The sequence below is a fragment of the Tachyglossus aculeatus genome, chromosome 14 (assembly GCF_015852505.1).
Source record: "Tachyglossus aculeatus isolate mTacAcu1 chromosome 14, mTacAcu1.pri, whole genome shotgun sequence".
NCBI classification, from domain to species: Eukaryota; Metazoa; Chordata; class Mammalia; order Monotremata; family Tachyglossidae; genus Tachyglossus; species Tachyglossus aculeatus.
The window spans coordinates 16,474,749-16,479,252 of record NC_052079.1 but is presented as its reverse complement, the minus strand read 5'-3'; the positions used below and the strand labels follow the sequence as shown (position 1 = coordinate 16,479,252).

At 44.2% G+C, this 4,504-nt stretch overlaps 1 non-coding gene across 1 annotated transcript; it reads right to left on the bottom strand.

The window, feature by feature from the left end:
• Nucleotides 1–4,366: 4,366 nt before the first annotated feature.
• On the bottom strand, nt 4,367–4,504 carry LOC119937441. Its single transcript, XR_005454110.1, has one exon. It is a non-coding gene; the product is annotated as a small nucleolar RNA SNORA7 (small nucleolar RNA).

Below are 4,504 nucleotides of genomic sequence, written 5' to 3'. Positions count from 1 at the left end.
CCACAGACAGCAGATCCATATCACACTGCAACTCATTTAGCTAAAATTTTGAGGCTTAACCAAGATCAAACAATAGTTCAGTGTGGCTTAATGTAATGATATATACGATATAAAGCAATTTCATCTTATTTTTCCGGATTTTGAAATAGGAGCAGCTTGGGTTAGTCGGAAAGAGCCCAGGCCTGGGAATCAGAGCACTCGGGATCTAATCATGGCTCTGCCACTTGCCTGCAGTGTGACCTTGAGTAAGTCACTTAACTTCTCTGTGCCTCAGTTTCTTCAACTGTACAATGGGGACTCGGTTCTTGGACTGCGAGCCCCTTGTGGGACAAGGACGGTGTCCAACTTGATTATCTTGTATCTCCCCCAGCGCTTAGAACAGTGCTTGCCACATAGCAAGTGCTTAACAAATATCATTAAAAAAAAGGGAAATTATAATGTGAGTCTAGGGGAAAATGTTTCAATCAATCAGTGGTGTTTATTAAGTGTTTACTATGTGCAGAGCATTGAAATAAGTGATTGGGAGACTACAACAGAAGCAGCATTCATTCTTTCAGTCAGTCATATTTACTGAACACTTCCTAAGTGCAAAGCACTGTACAAAGTGCTTGGGGCAGACACATTCCCTGCCCGTAAGGGGGTTCTCAAGTTAGAGCCGTTTATTATACATTCCCCCTTTCTACATTTGTATGTGGATTTTGATGCAATTGATGTTTGTCTACTTGTTTTGTTTTCTGTCTCCCCCTTCTAGACTGTGAGCCCATTGTTGTGTAGGAATACGAGTCATTCATTCAATCGTATTTATTGAGCGCTTACTGTGTGCGGAGCACTGTACTATCCCGGAGAGATCTTTGCTTTGGGGAGTTTAGCAAACCAAAAGCTAATGTCTGAGCCCCATCTGCTGGTTTTGTTGCAGCCGAAAATTCAGTCAGATAATACAGTCTCCTGTATTAAAATCTCAAGGGAGTTGAAAATAACCCTTTGGAGAGAATGTCTTGCTGCTGTTTGGAATAGGCAGTTCCATAGGCACCAGCTATGGGGTTGGCTCCCCTAAGGAAGGAATTTTACTGTATATATGTATATATGTTTGTACATATTTATTACTCTATTTATTCATTTATCTTACTTTTACATATCTATTCTATTTATTTTATTTTGTCAGTATGCTCGGTTTTGTTCTCTGTCTCCCCCTTCTAGACTGTGAGCCCGCTGTTGGGTAGGGACCGTCTCTATGTGTTGCCGACTTGGACTTCCCAAGCGCTTAGTACAGTGCTCTGCACACAGTAAGCGCTCAATAAATACGATTGATTGATTGATGGATTTAAATAAAACACCAGAGCATGGCCCAGTGGAAAGAGCTTGCGCCTGGGAGTCAAAGGACCTGGGTTCCAATCCCACTCTGCCACTTGTCTGCTGTGTGACCTTGGACAAATAACACCTTTTCGGGGCCTCAGTTCCCTCACCTGTAAAATAGGGATTAAGACTGTGAGCCCTATGTGGGACAGGGACTGTGTCCAATCTGATTTGCCTGTATCCACCCCAGCGCTTAGCACAGTGCCTGTCACGTTGTAAGCACTGAACAAATACTTTTTGAAAAGAAAAAAGAAATAGGGTATGTTCCGATTTTGGAGTTGAAACACTGCATCCTGTTAGCTCAGCACTGAGAGGATCAGGGTAAGGTACATTCTGTGATATTTGGAATCACAGCTTCTACCTAGGTGTTGAATTCAGAGCGCCGACGGTATAAATAACGGTGAGGATTCTCTGAAGCTGGAAACCAGGAGTTTGGTTCACCCCGAGACACAGATAGCGCTTAGTACAGTGCTCTGCACACAGTAAGCGCTCAATAAATACGATTGATGATAAAGAACACTCAATTCCCTCCATCTGGGTGAGAGACCGAGCTACTCAAAGCCAAGGCCTCACAACCACCGAACGTTCCTACCTGACGGTTCCTGTTGCTCGAATCTGCCCCTTCTAACAGACGGATGCAATCTTGTGGTTTCCTTCTTTTCTGACGATCAGGAGGTACCAAGTTTCGACGGTGAGGGCGGCTCACATATCTACCCTCTGAGAGAAACGTACAATCAATCAAACAATCACTCAAACAAATTTATTGAGCATTTACTGTGCGCAGCTCTTGGGAGATTACAACACAACAGTATAACCAACCTAGTCTCTGACCACAACGTGCTTGATGTTAGACAAGTAGTGGGGAGATGGTGCTTTATTTTTTTTTATAAGCACCAGGATATGTTGGACAGCAAATTGTCACGACATAATAATATCACTTGGTACCTTGTTCCGCACACAGTAAACTCTCAATAAATACAATTGATTAATAATAGTACTTATTTGACAGTTAATATCATTGCCCTCCTGGTGAAAAGCACACCTCAACTCTGACTTTAAACATGACAGTTCTATAGTCCAACGTGAATCAAAACATTGCAGCAACAAACAAATCTCAGTCTCCCATCCAATTAGTAACTTCCACCAAGAGCAGAGAATCTTGCAGCGTGGCTCAGTGTGGAAAGAGCACGGGTTCGGGAATCAGAGGTCATGGGTTCTAATCCCGCCTCCGGCATTTGTCAGCTGTGTGACTTTGGGCAGGTGACTTAACTTCTCTGTGCTTCAGTTACCTCATCTGTAAAATGGGGATGAGGACTGCGAGCCCCACGTGTGACAACCTGAATACCTTGTTTCTCCTCCAGTGCTTAGAACAGTGCTTGGCAATCAATCAATCATATTTATTGAGCGCTTACTGTGTGCAGAGCACTGTACTAAGCGCTTGGGAAGTACAAGTTGGCAACATATAGAGACAGTCCCTACCCAACAGTGGGCTCACAGTCTAAAAGGGGGAGACAGAGAACAAAACCAAACATACTAACAAAATAAAATAAATAGAATAGATATGCACAAATAAATAGAGTAATAAATATGTACAAACATATAGGTGCTGTGGGGAAGGGAAGGAGGTAAGATGGGGAGGATGGAGAGGGGGACGAGGAGAGGAAGGAAGGGGCTCAGTCTGGGAAGGCCTCCTGGAGGAGGTGAGCTCTCAGTAGGGCCTTGAAGGGAGGAAGTAAGCACATAGTAAGCACTTAACAAATGTCATCATCATTATTATTATTATTATTATTTATTATTTACCTGAGACTTGCGTTTTCCTCACTTGCTTCTTGATTTTGCCTGAGAGTTTGATCATGGCCAATCCCATCACACCGTGCCTGCCACCCGAGGCGGATAAATCCTACAAGTTTATAGAAAGCTGCAAAATGCAAAACTTTAGTAAGCAACTTCCCTAAAGCAGAACGAGCAGACTCCGCGAATAGCCCAGCCCTGACTGCCCTCCTTGGGCTTAAATGCCTTCTGTTTCCCGGGAACCACCTTTAGGGATGACTGGGTCAAATTTGCCTCTCAAATAGAAGCAGCGTGGCTCAGTAGAAAGAGCCCGGGCTTTGGAGTCAGAGGTCATGGGTTCAAATCCCAGCTCGCCAATTGTCAGCTGTGTGACTTTGGGCAAGTCACTTAACTTCTCTGTGCCTCAGTTCCCTCACCTGGAAAGTGAGGATGAAGATTGTGAGCCCCTTGTGGGACAACCTGATCACCTTGTAACCTCCCCAGTGCTTAGAACAGTGCTTCACACATAGTAAGTGCTTAATAAATGCTATTATTATTATTATTATTATTATTATTATTATTAAATAGGTTCCCATAGCCCAGAAACTTCATCAGGAGGGCATAGGGACTGAGCTAATCAGCCACCTACCACAACACGGCGAATCTTCTGGGGTGTAGATGGGATGAGAACTTGGTGGTGAGGAAGGGACGCCCTGGTGTTGTATTGTACTCTCCCAAGCCCTTAGTACAGTGCTCTGCACACAGTAAGCACTCAATAAATACAATTGACTGACCAGCCAAATGTGGAAAGAGTGAGTGTAAAATGCTGGGAACAAGCATAGATTGGACTCAGTTCTCTGGGAAAGGAAGACATTGATTTTTTTTATGGTATTTTAAGTGCTTATTATGTGTCAAGTACTTTTCTAAGAGCTGGATAAATATAAGCTAGTTAGATTGGACACAGTCCACGTCCCACATGGGGCTCACAGTCTTAATCCCCACTTTACTGATGAGGCAACTGAGATATAGAGAAATGAAGTGACTTGCCCAAAATCACACAGGAGACAAACGATGGAGAACCCAGGCCTTCTGTCTCCCAGGCCTGTTCTGTTTCCACTAGGCCCTGCTGCTTCTCATGCAGAACAAATCGGGTTCTCAGGGAAAAGGACCATCTTCACTCTAGTTAAAAGGATCTTAAAACCCACCTGTGCTAGGCAGCAGCGACATGGGAAAGTGACTTTTGACTTGTAGCAGATGGCCTTCCACTCGCTAGCCACTGGCCAAGCTAGGAATGGAACGGACAGGCCTCTGCTTGACTCTCCCTCCCGTAGCCGAGACTGGTAGAGTATTGGAAACTCTCCGGGTGCCATCCTGAGAGGGT